This window comes from Pongo pygmaeus, chromosome 6, assembly GCF_028885625.2.
Source record: "Pongo pygmaeus isolate AG05252 chromosome 6, NHGRI_mPonPyg2-v2.0_pri, whole genome shotgun sequence".
Classification (NCBI taxonomy): Eukaryota; Metazoa; Chordata; class Mammalia; order Primates; family Hominidae; genus Pongo; species Pongo pygmaeus.
Genome location: NC_072379.2, coordinates 123887024 through 123911793, shown reverse-complemented (window position 1 = coordinate 123911793; position 24770 = coordinate 123887024). Strand labels below are relative to the sequence as shown.

Below are 24770 nucleotides of genomic sequence, written 5' to 3'. Positions count from 1 at the left end.
ACAAGGTTTCACCACACTGGCCAGGCTGATCTTGAGCTCCCAACCTCAGGTGATCTGCTTGCCTCAGCCTCCCAAAGTGCTGGGATAACAGGCGTGAGCCACAACACCCAGCCCGGACTTTTTAGCCTCCTTTTTTTTTTTTTTTTTTTTTTGCTTTAAGTTCTGGGGTACACGTGCAGAATGTGCAGTTTCATTACGTAGGTATACATATGCCATGGTGGTTTGCTGCACCCATCAACCCATCACCTGTATTAGATATTTCTCCTAATGCTATCCCTCCCCTAACACCCCCCACCCGCTGACAGGCCCCAGTGTGTGACATTCCCCTCCCTGTGTCCATGCGTTCTCATTGTTCAACTCCCACTTATGAGTGAGAACATGTGGTATTTGGTTTTCTGTTCTTGTGATAGTTTACTAAGAATGATGGTTTCCAGCTTCATCCATGTCCCTGCAAAAGACATGAAATCATCCCTTTTTATGGCTGCATAGTATTCCATGGTGTATATGTGCCACATTTTCTTTATCCAGTCTATCACTGATGGACATTTCGGTTGGTTCCAAGTCTTTGCTACTGTGCATAGTGCCACAATAAACATATGTGTGCATGTGTCTTTATAGTAGAATGATTTATAACCCTTTGGGTATATACCCAGTAATGGGATTGCTGGGTCAAATGGTATTTCTAGTTCTAGATCTTTGAGGAATTGCCACACTGTCTTCCACAATGGTTGAACTGATTTACACTCCCACCAAGAGTGTAAAAGTGTTCTTCTTCTCCACATCCTATCCAGCAACTGTTGTTTCCTGACTTATTAATAATCGTCATTCTAACTGGTGAGAGATGGTATCTCATTGAGCTTTTGATCTGCATTCCTCTAATGACCAGTGATAATGAGCTTTTTTTCATATTTTTGTTGGCTGCATAAATGTCTTCTTTTGAGAAGTGTCTGTTCATATCCTTCACCCACTTTTTGATGTTTTTTTTTTCTTGTAAATGTGTTTAAGTTCTTTGTAGATTCTGGATATTTAGATTGCAAAAATTTTCTCCCATTCTGTAGGTTGCCTGTTCATTCTGATGATAGTTTCTTTTGCTGTGAAGAAGCTCTTTAGTTTAATGAGGTCTCATTTGTCAATTTTTGGCTTTTGTTGCCATTGCTTTTGGTGTTTTAGACATGAAGTCTTTGCCCATGCCTATCTCCTGAATGGTATTGCCCAAGTTTTCTTCTAGGATTTTTATGGTTTTAGGTCTTATATTTAAGTCTTTAATCCATCTTGAGTTGATTTTTGTGTAAGGTGTAAGGAAGGGGTCCAGTTTCAGTTTTCTGCATAGGGCTAGCCAGTTTTTCCAACACCATTTATTAAATAGGGAATCTTTTCCCCATCGCTTGTTTGTGTCAGGTTTGTCAAAGATCAGATGGTTGTAGATGTGTGGTGTTATTTCTGAGAGCTCTGTTCTGTTCCATTGGTCTATATATCTGTTTTGGTACCAGAACCATGCTGTTTTGGTTACTGTAGCCTTGTAGTATAGTTTGACGTCAGGTAGAGTGATGCCTGCAGCTTTCTTCTTTTTGCTTAGGACTGTCTTGGCTATGCAGGCTCTTTTTTGGTTCCATATGAAGTTTAAAGTAGTTTTTTCCAGTTCTGTGAAGAAAGTCAGTGGTAGCTTGATGGGGATAGCATTGAATCTATAAATTACTTTGGGCAATATAAACGGTATTCAAATAGGAAGAGAGGAAGTCAAATTGTCTCTGTTTGCAGATGACATGATTGTATATTTAGAAAACCCTATTGTCTCAGCCCAAAATCTCCTTAAGCTGATAAGCACCCTCAGCAAAGTCTCAGGATACAAAATCAAAGTGCAAAAATAAAAAGCATTCCTATACACCAATAACAGACAAACAAACAGGCAAATCATGAATGAACTCCCATTCACAATTGCTACTAAGAGAATAAAATAACTAGGAATACAACTTACAAGCAATGTAAAGGACCTCTTCAAGGAGAACTACAAATCACTGCTCAAGGAAATAAGAGAAGACACAAACAAATGGAAAAATATTCTGTGCTCATGGGTAGGAAGAATCAATACTGTGAAAATAGCCTCCCTATTTTTAAGAAATCGAATCCTTTTTTAAAATAAATTATATAGTTTCTGATATTTTTATAAGCAACAGAAAATGGACTAAGATATTGGCAGCCCTTGATGTTCCTTTGCCTGTTGGTGTGTCACTCCAGTCTCTCCCACTGTCATTACATGGTGTTATCCTTGTGCATCTCTGTCTCTATGTCTATTCTTTCTTATAAGAACACCAATTATATTAAATTAAGAGCCTGCCTTACTCTAGTGGAACCCAATCTCAACTTAATTACATCTGCAATAACCCTATTTACAAAAATGTAACATTATGGTACTGAGAATTAAGACTTTGACATATCTTTTTGAGGGACACAATTCAACCCATAACAAATTGTTATAGCCTATGCTGGCAAATCTAATTTGCTAGCAAAAATTTACAACAATTAAAAATTATTGCAATTTCTGACCAGATAAATGCACCCCTGCTTCTGCAGGATATAGTTATGATGGCTTTCTCTGCCTTTGTTTTTCATCAAAGAAAACTTCTCAAAGCCTGAATCTCATGCATACTAATGAGATTCAGTTGTTTTGTTTGTTTGCCATAACTGCAAATCGTTTCACATTTGTACCATTAACAGGCTTATATTTTATTTAACACATACTTATATTCCTATTTATTATAAGATACTGTTTTAGGAAAAATAACAAACTTACATAGTTTGGACAATTGTCCCCTCCAAATCTCACATCTAAATTGATCCACAATGTTGAAGGTGGGACCTAGTGTAAGATGTTTGGGGCATGGGGCAAATCCCTCATGAATGGTTTAGTCCCATTGGATTAATGGTAATGAGTGAGTTCTCCTCAGTTCTAATAGTTCCCAGAGATCTAATTGTTTAAAAGTCTGCCACCTCCCTCCCTATTCTTTTTCCTTCTCTCTTACTTTCCACCATGTGATCTCTACATGCCAGCTCCCCTTCAACTTCTATCCTGAGTCGAAGCTTCCAGAAGCCCTCACTAGAAGCAGATGCTGATGCCATCCTTCTTGTACAGCCTGCAGAACTGTAAGCCAAATAAACCTTTTCTCTTCATAAATTATCCAGCCTCAAGTATTCCTTTCTAGCTACACAAACAGGCTAGACCACTAAATTTCAAAGTACTTACTGTAATAAATTGCCAAAAAAACAAAAAGTGCAAATGAAACATCATAGATTTGAATAGAGGCAAGAATGACAGCAGCTGAAAGAATGAGGAAAGGCTTCCAAGAAAATACAGTTTTAAGTTTAGATCTTAAAGGATAAGAGCAGTACATGCTTACCAGAAAACTGGATTTGGTGGAAGGTTGTATATCTTTGTCCCCAAAATTTTGAAATTCTGTGATTTCATTTTCTCACAAATATGAAAATAGCTTATAATGGGCAAAATTTCAAAGAGAAGAAAATTAAATTATAAACAATTAAAGGACAAGGAGAGTATGTCTCAGTGTGGTTGGAGTATTACTAAGGAAACTAACTGAAGATAACACCGGAATGTTGGCCCAGTGTATGACTCAGGCTAGTTCCCAGCAGTCGCAGCCCAAACTCCTGATCTCAGGATCAACCTTGATCAGAAACAGAGAACATATAAACCTTCTTAGCCAACAATCTTGGGTTAAGTTTCAAGTCACCTTTGCAGCAAGTTTCTGGCTGGTCCCTAAGCCCTAGTCATGTCATTTGTGTCAATCTATAAAAATCTAAAAGGGCACTGTGGGGACTGGGTATTCCTATGCATTACTACTGGAAATTTGAATAGTAATGGCACCTTTGAAGAGCAATCTGATGACACTTATTAGAAATTAAAACATATAAATTACTTAGGCAGAATTAATCTCTTAAGAATCTATCCTAAAAGTGTTAAGGAGAGAGTAGATAGAGATCTCAGTGCAAGGATATTTATTGTAGCATTGTTAACAGTGAAAAAAGAAAAGAGAGAACAACAACAAAGTGAATACCACCATCAATAGAGGAACAATCGAATTAAACAATGTTTATAAATAACTTAATTCAGCATGTACCATGTTGCTATTTCATCCATTTGAGCTAATCTGATCTCATGTTCTCTCTCTAAAGGATTATTCTATTATGATAATTAATAGTGTTCTCTCAGTTTTCCTCTAGAAAAGATGTATAGTACATATATTCCATCATTACTTTTGAGTATTTTGACCAAACTTCATGGAAACCATTCACTTCCTTCTTTACACATTTATTTGTTGTAGAAAAAATATGTTTATTATAGATAATCTAGAAAATGACATAAGCAAAATCTTACCCAGTAATAAATATTATATATCCTTCAATGTATATTCTCCCAGTATTTTTTCCTGTGAAAACATTTTTAACCAAAATGATATCAGACTGAACAAAATGTGCTGTTGGACGGTGAATTAGTTTCCTATTTTTTCTGTAATAAATTTAGTGGTTTAAGACAAGACAAATTTATAATTTTACAGTTCTGAAGTCAGAAGTCCCAAATGAGTTTCACTCGACTGAAATTAAGTTGTCAGCAGGCCATGTTCCCTCTGGATCCCTCTAAGGATGACTCTGCTTCCTTGTCTTTTCCATCTTCTAGAGGTGGCCTGGATTCCTTGGCTCCTGGCCTCTTCCTCTGTCTGCAAAATAAGTAGATTTTAGCTGCTCTTGCCACAAAAAAATTAATTAATTAATTGAAGGATAACTATGTGAGATGATGTATATGTTAATTTGCCTCACTATAGTAATGATTTTACTATCTATATGTATCCCATAACATCATGCTGTATACATGTTTTTGTATTTGTTGTATAACAAGTAAATACACACAATAAAATTTATTTTAAAAACCAAAACAAGAACCTGGTAGATTAACATCTTTAAATCTCTCTCTGACTCTGACCCTTTCTTCTTCTGCTATATCTACTTTTCTGACTGTGAAACTTCTCTCTCCCTTTAAGAAGAACCCTTATAACTACATTGGGGCCATCAGATAATTCATGATAATATTCACATATCAAGATTCTTAATTTAGTCACATCTGAAAAATCCTTTTTGCCATGTCAGGTAATGTATTTACAGGTTTCTGAAATTAAGATGTAGACATCCTTGAGGGGTCATTATTCTGTGTACCACAAATAGGTTCTCCAGAAGCAGATGCTCAGATGGAGTTTGGGATGCAAGATGTTTTTCGGGGCTTAATCTGTGGAAGGGAAAGAAAACACACATTTGGGTAGAGAAGGAAGTCAAACTTTGTCAGGCCTAACAAAGTCTCAGCCAGCCCAACAAGGAGCTCTACAGAAATTGCTACCATTTAAGAGTATCCTAGGTCAGCCCCAAATAGCTAAGCATTTATAACCTGACCTGTATCAATCACTGAGTGATCCCAAGGAGTAAAGTCAGGCAAAGCAGCTCTCTCTGTAGCTGAGGCAGACCATGAAGACAATGACAGCTGGAAGCTGTCTGCTCACCATACTTGCTATAGCTGGGCAGCAAGTCTAATCCTTGAAGAGGGAATGTGTGTGGCACATCCTCAGGTCACCTACATAATATATTTATAATGTATCTATAGATTACTCTTTTATAACTTGATTCCTTCATTAAATATAGTTTAAACATTTTCTAAATAACTGCATATTTCTTAATGTCTAACTAATACCAAGGTACCTGTAACAGACACCTTGCAGTTGAACATTTTGGGCATTGCCATTTTTTTACTCTATTATAAACAATGTAGCCAGGAACTATAAGTTATATCACTAAACTATATTCACCTAATATTCATCTTAAATTTGCACTTTCTTATCTATCCAGAGTGATAATCACCTTTTTTCCATTCCCCCCATAACAATCAGATCATATTGGAATAAGAAATGGTAAATCTTTTAAATCTAAATTCTACAATTTATCTTCCAGAAGTTGTACTTTAGGACAGGATATTATTTTCTGGCATGAAGATCTAAAGTTTTCTTTATTAGTATATTTTATCCTTTTTAATATCAATAGTAAGAAATCTTGTCAAAGTTTGTAAAAGCTACACATCAATTTTAAAAGTAAAAATCTAGAGTAGATATAAAGTTCTTCATTCATGAACAACCAGCCTCCTCATCTCAGGTACACTGGTCCTCTTCCTCTCACCAGTCCCATTCTGTCTATCCCATTGTCACATGCTTTCACTTTATTCCCATTGAGATACAAAGGTCTGCTCTCCCAGTTATAGAGCTTTAAGCCAGGACCAGAGGTTAATACCTTTAAACAATAACTACTAGCGAGACTTCTACATTCTCTTTACATGAAGCCAATCCTGGGTGCACATTTATGTAAATCAAGAAAAGCCAAGAATTGTCCAAACACAGAGAAACAACATTGGGAGATAAACAAATCCCATTCCTCTCTGGACCAAAATATTAGTCATCTTAGTAGTCATTCCTACTTATTTTCCTGGCAAATGTCCACATATACTAAGAGAACTGGGGCATGTTTGGGAACAAATTCATACCAAATAGTGGAAAACATTGATAGTATTTTAAAATATGAATCTCTTTTTCCATAGATACATTAATAATTTTCCAGAACATGGAAGTAAAATTGCATTGAGAGGAATAATTTTATATATTCTTAAATACATCCCACACATAATTGCTTAGTACAGAATGTTTCTCTTATGCCTGTTCCTTCCACTGTTAAAAGAACAGCAACTTTCATAATTTAATTGGCTACTAAACTATCATGTCACAGATTAGTCACATGTAAATTTAAAATTCATATAAAGAAATATTCGGGGTAAATAGTTATAGTATTAAATGCCCAGTGAAAATGCATTAAAAATAATTTTGCGTTTGATGGAAAAAAATCTTATATACCTAAAGTATCCTACTTCATTCAGAAAGTCAAAATGAAATATTCCTGCAGACATACAAAAGTTATACGATAAAAATGATTTTTATAGACTCTATAAATGATTATTTATAGAAATAGTTTATTACTAATGTGAGTTCATTTTTTGCCAGAATTTATCAGAAAATTGGTATTTGCATAACTGAGCATGTACTTTTTTTTTTGCTTCCAAGGTAAGGAGTATTACACCTGAATATAGAGCAATCACTACGACAAATTATTGATGAAAAAAATGTCAGTAAGCTATTGTTCACTTTTATATAAGGGTGCTGGGTGGAGATTAAATTAATTGAATTAAGTCTGAGCTGACAGTTGGATGACAGCACTGAGCTAATTAGTATAACACTAAATGAGAGGAAAGGATAATTGGGCACCAAACCAAGATATCTCATTTTAAATAGATTATGTACCTGGTTTTTAAAGTATGTAAAGAAAATAACAAGCTCCATATGATTTCTCACCTACCCCATAAATTGAGACACTAGCAGTGAAGAGAGTTAAAAGAACCACAAACAGCAGTGAGACTGTGGATCTCTTAGCACTGTTATTCAGATGTGATGGTTAATATTGAGTGTTGACTTGACTGGATTGAAGGATGCAAAATATTGTTCCTGGGGGTGTCCCCTCCTCTACCCTCTCCTTTCCTTCCCTTTCCATCATGTCATGGTCCCTCCAAATATATTTTTAATTTTTTTTAGCTCTTCCTGTTCTACATGGTGTTACTTCTGAAGTTGTAGAAGACTTGGCCTTCTGTGATACTTACCTCTTACCTTCTGACTCCCTTTACCTCTGGCCATAATAGGGAAAAAATAAGAATCAGAGTAAAAAAAACAAAAAAGTTGCAGGCAGAAAAATGCTTTTAAACAAATAAGCCTTGCAGGGAAATAAAGGATGTAAAGTCAAAAGGGTGAAAAATGAAAGATTAGGGACAAATTAGAATGTAGTGGATGTAATGGTTAATATTTGCTCTCAAAGACAGTTTCCAAGAACAGTGCAAGGATGTTCATGACCATTTATGTCAAGTGCCAACTGTGCTTTAGAAGGGAACCAGGCAGCTTAAAAGGATCCTTTCCCTTGGAATGCCCTTGTCCAGCATAACCCCATCTGCCTGAACAACTCCTATGCAGTCCTCAACTCCTTCCAGTTGCCTCTCTCATATCACCTACTTATTTCTTTGATAACAGTTGCCACCATCTGTAATTACCGTATTTTATTTATTTGTGACATGTTTGTTGTCTTTTTTTCTTAATAGAAGGTATGCTACATGATGCTAGGAGCCTCTGTTTTTTACAACTTATGGCTAGTACTGAGCACGGTACATAGCACAAAACTGAATGAATTCAAGATACAATTCAAGCACCATATCTTAAGTCAAGTGTTTGTTTTACACCTTAGTTTCTTTCCCATTATAATAATGGCACCTTCTATATACAATTGTATTTTATTCTACATTAATAAACTCATTTGTTTTCTTTTCACTTCTAACAGAACATGAGCCCCTTGAAGGTTGGGTCATGTCTCATTCCTCTTTGGAAATGCAAACCACTTAGTATATAGTTCTGTGAATGGATGAACATTTTGAGAAAGCATGACTAGCCTCCCAAAACCATCTTGAGCAAATGAGAAAATTTGTATTTCACAAGTTATTAAATATGAAAAATACACTTCTTTATAATTCAGAGAGCAGAAACATTTTTATAATTTGCTTATGGAAATATATCATAATTTAAATATGCATTTTCTCTTCACCTGTACATTCCATAGTCTATTTTAACCACTTCATTGGCTAAAAGTTAGCTGTTAAATATAGAAAATGCAAAGCTATGATACCTTTTTGGAGTATCTCTTTAGGAATTGCTGATTGGCTTCACCACTCCTTCATTTTCTTCAACTCATCCGATACTTCAGTACCCATTAAGAATTGTGACTTTCCCTATGATACTTAAACTTTCAGAAACATCAGAGACTGCTCAATGACAAATATGAATTTGAAGAAAAAGTCATTTTCCACCTTTTTGCAAATTTTTAACTTGATGAGATGTCCTATATTCAATTGAAGTTGAAAGAGATACTTAGGCTACATAAAAGTAGACATTTTCTTTTCTAATAGAAATACAGGATTCTGACTAAGAAAAGTTAATATTTTTCTTCATTGTGGCTACATTTTGCCTTTTGGTTGAACATTTTCTTAGATGTAATTTGCTATAAAAGATATAAAATATGTATGCTTTAGATGTCTTAAAAGAAGAGTGATATTATTGGGCAACCAACAAACCAGCTTGCCTAGGACTGAGGGTTTTCCTGGGATATAAGGCATTCACTGCTAAAACCAGGCAAACCAGGATGGTTGTTTACCCTAGGCTGATACAACATCATTTTTTTTCTTTTTAAACTTAAACTGTATACTTGTTAGAAAAGTTTCTAGAATTTTATAAGATGCCATCTCTAAGGTAAAGTTAAAGAGAGGAAGGTAACTTATTTTCGTTTGAAAGGTTGACATTTTTATGTTTTACTTTCATCCCAAGATGATGATGATGATTTATTTATAATAGTTGTAAGGGTACATGGCACTTAAAGACACATAAAAGACAAAGCTCCTGTGGGTGCTCCCATCTAACCCAAAATGCAATACAACACATAATAGCAAAAGAGGAGCTTATAAAAGGGGTGGAAAAAAAATTGATACTGGAAGGCTTAGTGAGAGAAATGTGTTCTAAACTTTCAAGGAGAGATGTCAAAGAATAAAACGAAGTGTGTTTCAGTAAGACTAATTTGGTTTTAAACATTTTAAGAATTAAACATGCATAAATAATAGGAAAATTAATTTCTGTATCTGTTCTCTTGTTATACTGTATCTTCCTTGTGAGTTTTTTTCTTATTTGCCATTATGCAATGACCCTCTTTATCCTTAATACTGTAATGTTTTCTGCTTAAACAGTTCTCACTGAGAGTTGTATACTTACTCCAGCTTCTTGTTAATATTTGTCAGGTACATCATTTTTCCTCCGTTACTTTCAAATCGAACATGTCACTATGTTTTAGATGTGCCTTTTAAAACAGCATATAGCTGAGAATTCATAATCCAGTCATAGAATTTCCATGTTTTAATTGTTAGGTTGATTCTATTTTCTCTTACTATGATTCTTAGTATTTTATTTTTGCCACCTTACTTTTAGGTTTTACGTTCTTTTCTTTTTGTTATCGTCTATTGAACTCAAATGTCTTTATTCCATTTTTTCTCCTCTAAATTATTGGAAGTTTCACATTATATTTCTAGCTTTTTTTAGTGGTTTCCTGAAATTTCTAACATGTATAATCAAACCTGACAATGTCTAATATTAATCAATATCTTTATACCCCTACTTCATAGAAGAAAAGTAACTTACAAACCTCTTCCATGTAATTCATTTCTAATACTAAAATTGTTTTGTTTTCAAACCATACACGGTCATTATTTGTAATTTAACTTCATGTTTACCACATATTTACCAATACTCATTCTTACCATCCATTTATGGATCCTGTTCCTACCTTCTGAGTACAGTTTTCTTCTTCCTACATTAAATCCTTGATTTTAATTTAAGTGACTTTTTAAAATCCAACAAACAAAAAGCCCTATTTGAATATATCTTCTCTTCCCCCTCACTCTTGAAGAATTATTTAACAGTGTATAGAACTCTTGATCTCCTATTTTCTCTAAGCATTTTGAGTGTATCATTTATTCTTTATTTTCTGACTTTTCTTGTTGATTTTGAGATATCTGCTGCAGTCCAAATATTATTTCTCTGTAGTTAATCTCTCTCTCTCCACTTCTCTTTCTCTCTCTGCCTCTTTGTCCTTCCCTCTCCTTCTCACTCCCTTTCTCTCTCTTCCTTTTTCCCTTTCTCCTGGCTTTCTTCTCCCTCTTATTTGTCTTTAAGATAAAACAAACAAAAAAACCTGTTGTCAGTTTTAATTAAATATGATTGGTATAAATTTATTTTTAATTATCCTGATTGGAAATTATTTTGCTTATAGGCTAAAAGAATTCTTATTTTTCTTCAATCTGGAAAAGCTTTCAATTATTATCATTTCAAATATTGTCCCTTTCCTATGCTACACTGGTAACTTCTATTAATATGTATATTGGATTTTCTCTTCTATCTTCCATGTGCCTTAGTCTCTCTTTCGTATCTTTAATCTTCATATCTCTTAGGACTACATTCTGGGAAATTTTACCAGCCAACCAATTCAACATTCTCTCTTCAGCTTTACCTTTTTTTTCTCTTTTTTTTTTTTTTTTGAGAGAGAGTCTCACTCTGTCGCCCAGGCTGGAGTGCAGTGGCACAATCCCAGCTCACTGCAAGCTCCGCCTCCTGGGTTCACACCATTCTCCTGCCTCAGCCTCCCGAATAGCTGGGACCACAGGCACCTGCCACCAAGCCCAGCTAATTTTTTGTATTTTTGGTAGAGATGGGGTTTCACTGCGTTAGCCAAGATGGTCTCGATCTCCTGACCTCGTGATCCGCCTGCCTTGGCCTCCCAAAGTGCTGGGATTACAGGCATGAGCCACCACGCCCAGCCCAGCTTTACTTTTATCTTAAGAATCATAGAATAAGTGTGATGTGGTGCTGAGAAGAATGTATATTCTGTTGATTTGGGGTGGAGGGTTCTGTAGATGTCTATTAGGTCCACTTGGTGCAGAGCTGAGTTTAAGTCCTGGATATCATTGTTAACTTTCTGTCTCGTTGATCTGTCTAATATTGACAGTGGGGTGTTAAAGTCTCCCATTGTTACTGTGTGGGAGTCTAAGTCTCTATGTAGGTCTCTAAGGACTTGCTTTATGAATCTGGGTGCTCCTGTATTGGGTGCATATATATTTAGGATAGTTAGCTCTTCTTGTTGAATTGATTCCTTTACCATTATGTAATGGCCTTCTTTGTCTCTTTTGATCTTTGTTGGTTTAAAGTCTGTTTTATCAGAGACTAGGACTGCAACCACTGCTGTTTTTTTTTTGCATTCTATTTGCTTGGTAGATGTTCCTCCATTCCTTTATTTTGAGCCTATGTGTGTTTTTTCACGTGAGATGGGTCTCCTGAATACAGCACACTGATGGGTCTTGACTCTTTTTCCAATTTGCCAGTCTGTGCCTTTTAATTGAGGCATTTATCCCATTTACATTTAAGGTTAATATTGCTATGTGTGAGTTCGATCCTGTCATTATGATGTTAGCTGGTTATTCTGCACATTATTTGATTCAGTTTCTTCACAGCATCGATGGTCTTTACAATTTGGCATATTTTTGCAGTGGTTGGTACTGGTTGCTCTTTTCCATGTTTAGTGCTTCCTTCAGGAGCTCTTGTAAGGCAGGCCTGGTGGTGACAAAATCTCTCAGCATTTGCTTGTCTGTAAAGGATTTTATTTCCCCTTCACTTATGCAGCTTAGCTTGGCTGGATATGAAACTCTGGGTTGAAAATTCTTTTAAGAATAATGAATATTGGCTCCCTCCCTCTTCTGGCTTGTAGAGTTTCTGCCGAGAGTTCTAAAACTGACCACATAATTGGACGTAAAGCACTCCTCAGCAAATGTAAAAGAACAGAAATCACAACAAACTCTCTCAGACCACAGTGCAATCAAATTCAAACTCAGGGTTAAGAAACTCACTCAAAACTGCTCAACTACATGGAAACTGAACAACCTGCTCCTGAATGGACTACTGGGTACATAATGAAATGAAGGCAGAAATAAAGATGTTCTTTGAAACCAATGAGAACAAACACACAACATACCAGAATCTCTGGGACACATTTAAAGCAGTGTGTAGAGGGAAATTTATAGCACTAACTTCCCACAAGAGAAAGCAGGAAAGATCTAAAATCAACATCCTAACATCACAATTAAAAGAGCTGAAGAAGCAAGAGCAAACAAACTCAAAAGCCAGCAGAAGGCAAGAAATAAATAGGATCAGAGCAGAACCGAAGGAGATAAAGACACAAAAATCCCATCAAAAAATCAATGAATCTAGGAGCTGGTTGTTTGAAAAGATCAACAAAATTGATATACTGCTAGCAAGACTAATAAAGAAGAAAAGAGAGAAGAATCAAAGAGATTCAATAAAAAATGATAAAGGGGATATCACCACCGATGCCACAGAAATACAAACTACCATTAGAGAATACTATAAACACCTCTACACAAATAAACTAGAAAATCTAGAAGAAATGGATAAATTCCTGGACACATATACCCTCCCAAGACTAAACCAGGAAGAGGTTGAATCTCTGAATAGACCAATAACAACCTCTGAAATTGAGGCAATAATTTATAGCCTGTCAACCAAAAAAGTCCAGGACCAGACGGAATCACAGCCGAATTCTACCAGAGGTACAAAGAGGAGCTGGTACCATTCCTTCTGAAACTATTCCAATCAATAGAAAAAGAGGGAATTCTCCCTAACTCATTTTATGAGGCCAGAATCAGATATAAAATAAAAAAAGAGAATTTTAGACCAATATCCCTGATGAACATCAATGTGAAAATCCTCAATAAAATACTGGCAAACCAAATCCAGCAGCACATCAAAAAGCTTATCTACCACAATCAAGTTGGCTTCATCCCTGGGATGCAAGGCTGGTTCAACATATGCAAATCAATAAATGTAATCCATCACATAAACAGAAACAATGACAAAAATCACATGATTATCTCAATAGATACAGAAAAGGCCTTCAACAAAATTCAACAGCCCTTCATGCTAAAAACTCTCAATAAACTAGGTATTGATGGGATGTATCTCAAAATAATAAGAGCTATTTATGACAAACCCACAGCCAATATCATACTGAATGGGCAAAAACTGGAAGCATTCCCTTTTCCCTTTGAAAATCAGCACAAGACAAGGATGCCTTCTGTCACCACTCCTATTCAACATAAAGCTGGAAGTTCTGGCCAGGGCACTCAGGCAAGAGAAATAAATAAAGGGTATTCAAGTAGGAAAAGAGAAAGTCAAATTGTCCCTGTTTGCAGATGACATGATTATATATTTAGAAAACCCCATCGTCTCAGCCCAAAATCTCCTTAAGCTGATAAGAAACTTCAGCAAAGTCTCAGGATACAAAATCAATGTGCAAAAATCGTAAGCATTCTTATACACCAATAACAGACAAACAGAGAGCCAAATCATGAGTGAACTCCCATTCATAATTGCTACAAAGAGAATAAAATACCTAGGAATCCAACTTACCAAGGATGTGAAGGACCCCTTCAAGGAGAACTACAAACCACTGCTCAACGAAATAAAAGAGGACACAGACAAATGGAACAACATTCCATGCTCATGGACAGGAAGAATCAATCTCATGAAAATGGCCATACTGCCCAAAGTAATTTATAGATTCAATGCCATCCCCATCAAGCTACCAATGACTTTCTTCACAGAATTGGAAAAAACTACTTTAAACGTCATATGGAACCAAAAAAGAGCCCGCATAGCCAAGACAATCCTAAACAAAAAGAACAAAGTTGGAGGCATCACGCTACCTGACTTCAAACTATCTGATCTTTGACAAACCTGACAAAAATAAGAAATGGGGAAAGGATTCCCTGTTTAATAAATGGTGCTGGGAAAACTGGCTAGCCATATGCATAAAGCTGAAACTGGATCCCTTCCTTACACCCTATACAAAAAGTAATTCAAGATGAATTAAAGACTTAAATGTTAGACCTAAAACCATAAAAACCCTAGAAGAAAACCTAGGCAATACCATTCAGCACATAGACATGGGCAAATACTTCATGTCTAAAACACCAAAAGCAATGGCAACAAAAGCCAAAATAGACAAATGGGATCTAATTAAACTAAAAAGCTTCTGCACAGCAAAAGAAATTACCATCAGAGTGAACAGGCAACCTACAGAATGGGAGAAAATTTTTGCAATCTATCCATCTGACAAAGGGCTAATATTAAGAATCTACAAAGAACTTAAACAAATTTCCAAGAAAAAAACAAACAATACCATTAAAAAGTGGGCAAAGGATACGAACAGACGCTTCTCAAAAGAAGACATTTATGCAACCAACAGACACATGAAAAAATACTCACCATCACTGGTCACCAGAGAAATGCAAATCAAAACCACAATGAGATACCATCTCATGCCAGTTAGAATGGTGATCATTAAAACGTCAGAAAATAACAGATGCTGGAGAGGATGTGGAGAAACAGGAACACTTTTACACTGTTGGTGGGAATGTAAATTAGTTCAACCATTGTGGAAGACAGTGTAGCTATTCCTCAAGGATCTAGAACTAGAAATACCATTTGACCCAGCAATCCCATTACTGGGTATATACCCAAAGGATTATAAATTATGCTACTATAAAGACACATTCACATGTATGTATGTATGCTTATTGCAGCACTATTCACAATGGCCAAGACTTGGAACCAACTCAAATGTCCATCAATGATAGACTGAATTAAGAAAATGTGGCACATATACACCATGGAATTCTATGCAGCCATAAAAAAGGATGAGTTCATGTCCTTTGCAGGGACATGGATGAAGCTGGAAACCATCATTCTCAGCAAACTATCACAAGGACAGAAAACCAAACACCACATGTTCTCACTCATAGGTGGGAATTGAACAATGAGAACACTTGGACACAGGGAGGGGAACATCACACACCGGGGCCTGTCGGGGTATGGGGGACAGGCATAGCATTAGGAGAAATACCTAATATAAATGACAAGTTGATGGGTGCAGCAAACCAACATGGCACATGTATACCTGTGTAATAAACCTGCATGTTGGGCACGTGTACCCTAGAACTTAAAGTATAATAATAAAAAAAAGAAAAAGGAAATAATAATAATAAAGAATCATAATTTAATGTCTGAAATTTATACAGGATGATTTTTCAAATCAGCCTGGTTTCTTTTTATAATGTCTAATTGTTTCCTTATGAATTCTGTTCATACATGGTTCTAACTAAATTAAGTATGCCTATTTTGTTTTCTGTTTCAGATTTTCCTATTATCTTTTTTATATTTGCTCATTGCACCTTTGTTAAATCATTTCCTTATAATTGTTTTTATATTTGATTATAATCTTACCTTCCAAAGCAATTATTTACTCCATATGCATTTTGTGCAGCACAAGTAATGGAAACATGTCTCCAGTAGTTTTACATTTATTTTTTCAAAGTTTCTCAGGAGTACCATTGTCCCAGGAACAATTTTTTTAACATCTTTATTGAGATTTAGATTCGGTACCGTACAATTTTCTGATTTAAATTGTGCAATTCTATGGCTTTAGTATATTCACAGAATTCTGTAATCATCACTACAATCTAAGTTTAGAACAGTTTATCACTCCAAAAAGGAAACCTGTGTCGTGAAGTCACTCTTCACTCCACCCCTTCCTCCAAGCAACCAATAATCTACTTTCTGTCACTGTGGATTTGCCTTATCTGGAAATTTTATATAAACAACATCATGAAATATGTGGTCTTTTGTGACTGACTTCTTTCACTTAGCATAATATTTTAAGGCTTATCTGTGTTGGAGCATGCATCATTACTTTATTTCTTTTTATTATCAAATAATATTTCATTGTATAAATGTACCACATTTTGTTTATTCCTTCATCAGTTGAGGAACATCTGGGTTTTTTCTAATTTTTGACTGTTATGAATAATGCTGATATGGACATTCATGAACAGGTTTTATGTGGATGTACATTTTCATATATATTTTAGCATACACCCAGGAGTGGAACTACTGCATCATTTGGTAACTCTGTGCTTAGCAGCGTAGCATTTTGAGGAACTGACTGTTTTTCAGAGTTTGTAGCATTTTACATTCTCACCAGCAGTGTCTGAGAGTACCAGTTTCTCCACTTCCTCATAAACACTTGTTATGATCTATATTTTTTATTTTAGCAGTTCTAGTGTGTGTGAAGTGGTATTTCATTATGATTTTGATTTGTATTTCCCTAATGGATAATGATGTTGAACATTTTTTATGTGCTTATTGGTCTTCTTTATATCTTTTCTGGAGATATGTCTATTCAGGTCCTTTACCCATTTTTAAAACATGTGATTTCTCTTTTAATTATTGAGTTGTAGGAATTTATATTCTGGCTACTAGTCCTTCATCAGATAAATGATTGATTTGCAAAGATTTTCTCCCAGCCAATGGGCTGCCTTTCACTTTCTTCATGGTATCATTTGTAGCAACTTTTTAAAAAGTTTTGATGTCCAATTTACCTATAAATTTCTTTTGTCACTGTGCTTTAGTATCAGATCTAATAAACCATTACTTAGACCAAGTTCATGAAGATTTATTCCTATTTTTATCTAGGATTTTTACATTTTCAGCTCTTAAATTAGCTCTAAGATCCACTTTGTGTTCACTTTTTGTGTATGGTTTAAGGAAGGAGTCCGACCTCATTTTTTTTGCCTGTGGGTATTCAGCTTTTACAGCAATATTTGGTGTAAAAACAACCTTTGCTTCTTGCCTTGACACCTGTGTTGGTAAATTTTTTTGTGTCAACTTGGCTGGGCTACAGTGCCCAAATATTTGGTGAAATATTATTCTGGATGTGTTTTGTGAAGGTTTTATTTTTGGATGAGATTAACATTTAAATTGGCAGACTTTGAGTAAAGCAGATTACCATCTATAACGTGGAGGGGTTCCATAATGTGGGTGGGCCTCATGCAAGCAGTTGCAAGCCTTAGTAGAACAAAGACTGACCTCTGAGCAAGAAGGAATCCTAGCAGCAGACTGCCTTTGGCTTGAACTTTTACTCTTCCCTGGGTCAAAAGCCTGCCAGCCTACTCTACGTATTTCGGGCTTGCCAAGTCTCCACAATTACATGAGCCAATTCCTTAAAATAAATCTCTCCCTCTTTCTCTCTCAATGTGCATGTGTGTGTGTGTGAGAGAGAGAGAGACAGAGAGATGCAGACTGGTATCTGTCATTCCACATATACACATACATACACACATCTTGTTTGGTCTGTTTCTCTGGAGAACTCTGACTAATACAGTACCATTGTCCAAAATAATTTGACTTTAATTATGAGGGTTTAATTCTGGACTTTCAATTCCATTCCACTTACACATATGTCTATCTTTATGACTCCAGTACCAATTTTAATGCCTCCATTTCATGATTCACATATCTTATACAAGATTCACATATATAAACAAATTTGGATCAGACTTCAAACCTATGTATGGCACACTCTTCATTTTGAGCTCATGAGATATTTCTATTTCTACCAAGAACTGAGCAGAGATATGACAACTTGACTCATATTAGGTCACTGTAATTTTTTTTGATCACCAAAGGTGGAAAGGCAGAAGATGCTAACTTTGTGTAGCTGCCTTAGTTCCAACTTTGTGTTTAATTTCTCCTGAAGTCTCATCTTTTGTCTCTGCGTGGACATTATGGCTCAAATTCTTGGGCATTATAGTTTGTTTCTGAATTTGATAATCACCTCCTAGATAAGCAATATCAACTTGTGCCCTTAAATGCTCCTTCTTCATTTTTGACACTACACACACACACACACACACCCCCCTCACTTTTAGTTACAATTTATTCATCATTTCTAAGTACGAGAGTAAAGATTTTGGCCACAATCTTCGTTAGAAACAGAATTTAAATACATTTGTTTGTTTTTGTTTGACAATTTCAAAAGTCTGAATTAAAATTCAATTTTAAAAGTTCAATATTAAATATATATAGTCAAGAAAATAGGATGTGAGTACTCAAATTTTATTGATATGAATACTCTAAATTTCTTATATATTGAACGTATAAAGCTATTCCACGCTTAAATGACACAGTCTTTTTTTGGTGGGGGAGAGGGAAGGGTCTCACTCTGTTGTCTGGCTGGAGTGCAGTGGAACGATCTCGACTCACTGCAACCTCCGCCTCCCCGGGCCCAAGCGATCCTCCAAGTAGCTGGAACTACAAGCGTGTGCCACCACTCCCGGCTAATTTTTGTATTTTTTGTAGAGATAGGGTTTTGCTATTTTACCCAGGCTGGTCTCGAACTACTGAGCTCAAGAGATCCACCCGCCTCTGCCTCCCAAAGTGCTGGGATTACAGGCATGAGCAACCGCACCAGGCCTAAATGACGTAGTCTTAACATGGATTTTAGTGATTAAAATAAGTCACTGACCACTTAATAAATTAAACTATTGTATTTAATTTTATTGTTCAGCTACACATTGGATTATATATATGTATGGTTAACCTTAGGAGTTACTTAAATCTTACTATTTCTTTTTCCATAAAAGAAAATATATTCTGAATTCTAAATAACTATTGCCAAATGTATTTTGAAATTTTTAAAAAACTCATGTCTATTATTCTATATTATATTTAGGGCTCTACCTACTTGAAGACAATGCCATTTAGACAAACATAAAGGCAAGTTATATTGTAATAAGGGAAGCATGCAATTTCTAAACATTTTATCTTCCTCACTGCAACAAAAAATTCACAGACATTTTTAAAGTCTCAAAACAAAAGTTCCAGAGAAAATATTAACAATTTTACTTCCAAAATAATCAGCTATTATAAACTCCTCAACTTCAGTTATTAATGCGTAGAAATGACACAACAAACCACAGTAATCTTAAGAACCTTTAATTCTTGAGGTGTACCAGCCACTCCCCATTTCCTAATGAAATGGCAGTAAAATAAACATTTATTTCCCATACTTCCACTTTAAAAGTAAATGTTTTTTTGAAATATTTCTTTGAAAATATTTGTTGTTAAAATACTAATTAAGAAAACTGAATTTAGTGTTCTTGTCAATATGTCATTCTGCTTTTGGGAAGCTTTTCCTATGTTGTATGCTGTTCAAAATGTTTTGAGAAGCAACAAATTAGTATTTTAATAAAAAATCTTTTCAAAGAAATACTTCAACATAACATTTACTACAAATTAGAGGCTTTCTTACAATATGTTAATGATTTCACATTGCCCAAAACTATCTTCCAGCCATATAGCTTTGATTATCTTCATTTTATCTGTTTCTAGAGCTAGCAAGTAGAGTATCCACAATGAATGTCTATGGTGTTTGTTCAGGGAAGAAGACAGGCAAAAATGAAGATATATAATGTGCTTAGTATGTATGAATTTTGTAAATATGATTTACTCTATCAATTAAAACAATTGGTAAGCCATACACCTCATAATTGTAGGTACCATGTTGTATATAACCCTATTTTTCTTAGTTTTGACAGGAAAGCTTCCCAAGAGTGGACAGCTATTGCTACAGGAATATAAAACTTTTAGAAATTCTATATAACATGTTGAAATTATTCCACACATTTTTGAACTTGTATTTTGGGTGAAAATTGATTTAATTTTAACATACTTCTAACTTATTAAAACATATATTTCGTTTTGCACAATTCAATAGGTTTGATGTTGTAGATTGAAGCTTTAAACAGGTACCTTCTCAACAAGATTAACAGCTAATATGGCCTCCCTCAGATGTGTGAGTTTGTTTCATAAAGAATTATTTATCTAGTTGCATTTCCCAGTTGATATGAATCTCATTTTTCATAATTTAATATTTCAACATTTTTATATGTGATGTTAAAATTATTATGCTGATTAACTTTCAAAGAACTTTTTTCTGTAGAAATAATCTATTCAGTTTTTTTTTTTTTTTTGAGATGGAGTCTCGCTCTGTCACCCAGGCTGGAGTGCAGTGGCGCGATCTCAGCTCACTGCAAGCTCCGCCTCCCGGGTTCACGCCATTCTCCTGCCTCAGCCTCCTGAGTAGCTGGGACTACAGGTGCCCGCCACCACACCCAACTAATGTTTTGTATTTTTAGTAGAGACGGGGTTTCACCACGTTAGCCAGGATGGTCTCCATCTCCTAACCTCGTGATCCTTCCTCCTCGGCCTCCTGTTCAATTTTATATTTAGGTGAAAGTATGAGATTTTTATTTTTAGCATCTGTTTCAGTAGCCATTCACTTTTGTATTATCCATTATTTAAGAATTGCCTTTCAATTGTTTGATGTTAAATAACAATGGTGCCAGAAAATAAATGTAAAGGCTTCTTACTAAAGATATATAAGATCCAATCATTTCTCAATTAGTCACTGATAAATAAAAAATGGCATTCTCCCCAAAATGACAGGTAAAACCCAAATCTCGTGTATTTATATCAGAACTTTTCTGTCAGATAAAGGGGAAAGATATGAATGTCTCTATTTTTTTATATTCAAGAGAGGAAAAGTCAGAGTGAAAAGTTAAATTTCTAGCCCAGTCCACTAGAAATTTTGAAAATGATGACTTAATTTCTGGGCATCAAGAATTAGAAATTAGTCCTAAAATAATACTTAAATATTTAAAAATAAATTATCAGGACTGCAAAAACAATGTCAAGTACAAATATAAGTTTTGTCACTTATTATATTTAAATTTGCTTTTTTTAAGAGGAATAAACCATGTTTTTTTTTTTATCATTTCAACTTTTATTTTTCTTTTCTTTTCTTTTTTTTTTTTTTGAGACAGTCTTGCTCTGTTGCCCAGGCTGGAGTGCAGTGGAGTGATCTCGGCTCACTTCAAGCTCTGTCTTCCGGGTTCACGCAATTCTCCTGCTTCAGCCACTCGAGTAGCTGGGACTACAGGCACCCCATGCCTGGCTGATTTTTTGTATTTTTTTAGTAGAGAAGGGGTTTCACCATGTTGGCCAGGATGGTCTTGATCTCCTGACCTCGTGATCAACCTGCCTCGGCCTCCCAAAGTCCTGGGATTACAGGCTCAACTTCTATTTTAGACTCGGGGTACACATGGATATGCTGTGTGATGTTGACGTTTGGGGTAACACATCCCATTGCCCAGATTACTATCTCACTAAGTGCCCAACTCACTAAGCACAGTACCTAGTAGGTAGTTTTTCAACCCACACCTCCCTTTTTTCCCTACCTCCACAGTGTCTATTGTTCCCATCTTTATGTCCGTTTCTACAGACATCTTCATTTGTGTTAGTTTACCTAGCAGTTTTTCTAATATATGTGTGTTAACAAAAACACTTTGAAAATCAGTCTGAGATAATGGCTGAACACAGAAAATGAGAGTAAATGTGACTCCACTTTCGTCTTAAAATATCTTTATTTTTCAGATGATTTACTTTAAATTTTACATGAGCTCTGTATGTGAACAACAGATTGTGAGGGCATGTTCTTCTCACTAAAGATTTTACTGTGTTTTTACAGTCTAAGATTCCAGTTACCAAATAATAGAACAGCTAGCTTCTGTGGTTGCAAAGATAGCCTTCACGCTATAAATCAATTCACTAGCTTCTTGTAAACTGCTGTGAAGCCAGACAGCCTGAACAATTTAATACCGAGAGAGGTGTGAATTCCCTCTATCTTAATAAATGATTGAGCTCAAAATATTTAAGTACTTACAGTTTTATTCCAAAATAAAAAGGCTCAAATCCAGTTATGGAAATTAAATCACTTTTCATTTCACAATGTCTTGCTTATGCTCTGCTATTTAATTACTACTATTTTAAAAATGGGTTTTCTAGGACTAATGACAATATTTGACAAACTAAATTTTTGAACATAAACATAAAAAGCATTTAATCATACTTCCAAAGGTTTTATCAATACTATCAATAACATTGACTTTTCTATCATTACTAACAGTAATATTGAATTTGTAATAAAAGTGTGGTGTTGCTGCAGAGTTATACATTGACATGGAATGGAGATCGAGCTTGGTTATATAGCACTTGTCTGGAGTGAGAATTTCTAGGTTCCGATCCTGGCTCTGCTATTTATTATCTAAGACTAATTTTGGACAAATTATGTAACCACTTTCTGCCTCAGTTTAGTCATCTGTAAATCAGAATAATAATGGCATTACCTCATAGGGCTATGATAAAAGTTAACTGGGCTAGTATTTCTATTTAGAGCAGTACCTGGCATATGTAAGTAATATACATATGAGTTGAAAAAATACTTTAATATAAATAATATACATATGAATTGAAAAAATACTTTACCTAATAATATACTATAATAATACCATGTATTGAATAACATTTTGAATTTTGTAATGCCTGCTTTCTTTCTGAATAGTGGATTGTTCTGGAGAATAGTGAATGAAAGTCAATGTCTCATCCAGAGGAAAAATAAAAGACATACTTATTAAACTTGTTAATAATACAGAATTGAGAGCACAGCTGATAGTTTCAATAACATTGACATTCAAAAAGTTTTGCTAGAAATAATAAGCTGATTCTAGCCAAATAAAAGTGAACATGAAAAAATAAAATTCTAATGTTTAGATTTTTTAAATTGCCAAGTCTAGAATGGAAGAATTTAGTTTAACAAAGATTCCATGTTCTATGAAATGGCAAGTTCAAAATTAACCAACCATGTTATAGTTGCCCCAAGTAACTATTAACTTTGCCTGAATCAATAAATATGTAATGTCAGTTATTTTTTTAAAAGAGTTAGAATGTAATCTGGACAGGTCTTAATATTACTAGAATATTAGAAAAGACCAGAGATTATTTTTAAGATGGGTATTGACTAGCTGAAGTATGTGTGGAAGGTGTCAGGAAAACTGAATAATAGAAACCTCAGCAAAAGCAGAACTGAAGTGAATTATATGGTTTAGTCTAAACAAGAGAATACAAAGGTACAGGATAACTGTCTTCAATAAGTTCTATAAAATTCTTGAAAGGAATTCTACCTCATTCCCGTTAAGCTTGAAAACTGAAGTAGTTTCAAAATGCTTAAATACCTACTACTTTGCAAAATTTTTGTCTACAAAAAACTTTCTACTTGACATATAAGTGACAGATTTCTCTGTTCTCCTCATTCTCATCCTCTTTACAGAAGTAACTAAAACTAACAACTATCTGAAACTGTTGTGTCTTGAAGATCTTTCTCCACTAACCTGCACCTTCAAGGTTTTTTTCTTCCTTTGTTTCCTCTTTGTCAGGCTCTCCTTCCTTCTTCCATTTCCTTAACTAGGAGTTCAGCGAGATTTTTTTTTCTCTATATTAATCTCTCAATCATAACAACCTTCTCTATATATCTGCAAATAATACAACTGGAACTGCACTTAAGCTCTCTCAGGCACCATCTATTGATTATTTCCAAAGGACTACCTTATTAACTTCCTCAGCTCTGTCTTGGCCCACCCATCTATAGCCTGGTAACCCAGAGTTTCTGCTACCATCCAAGCCATCTAGAAATACTACTTTCAGGGAAAGGTAGTGTTGGGGAAGAATAATTAAAAACAAAATCCTCTCCCAACCCAGAAAACCACTCCACAAAGAGGAGAAAAAAAAAACCAGTTTTATTTATTATTGAATAAGCATTAAACCAGAAAGTGGTGTGCATCCCAGGCAATCTGCTAAGAGATTGCAGACAGAAAGGAGTCTCACCAACATTTATAGATCCACGGAGTTTCAACCCATTATATATATGGTTCTAAGATAAACAATTAGTTCTCAGGTAAGAGAACTTGACAGCACCATTTGTTGCACATAGTTTTGTCGGAGGCATTTGAACCACAGCAACTCCATCTTGAATAGGGGCTAGGTAAAATAAGGCCTGTTGGGCTGCATTCCCAGACAGTTAAGGCATTCTGGAGTCACCGATGAGATAGGAGGGCAGCACAAACTACAGGTCATAAAGACCTTGCTGATAAAACAGTTGGCCGTAAAGAAGCCGGCTAAAACCAACCAAAACCAAGATGCCGACAACAGTGACCTCTTGTTGTTCTCACTGTTACACTC

At 35.2% G+C, this 24770-nt stretch overlaps 1 long non-coding RNA gene across 2 annotated transcripts in view; it reads right to left on the bottom strand.

Moving 5' to 3' along the window:
- Window positions 1-921: 921 nt before the first annotated feature.
- The window catches only part of LOC134739891 (uncharacterized), a 65160-nt gene continuing 41311 nt past the window's right edge, over window positions 922-24770 (bottom strand). The window contains exons 3-6 of one of the 2 annotated variants that reach the window (XR_010126984.1): window positions 8815-8925; window positions 5452-5629; window positions 5168-5290; window positions 922-4727 (exon numbers count right to left, since the gene is read on the bottom strand). This is a non-coding gene — a long non-coding RNA (uncharacterized LOC134739891). The remainder of the gene's footprint in view (window positions 4728-5167; window positions 5291-5451; window positions 5630-8814; window positions 8926-24770) is intronic. The other variant, XR_010126985.1, reaches the window with a different exon arrangement.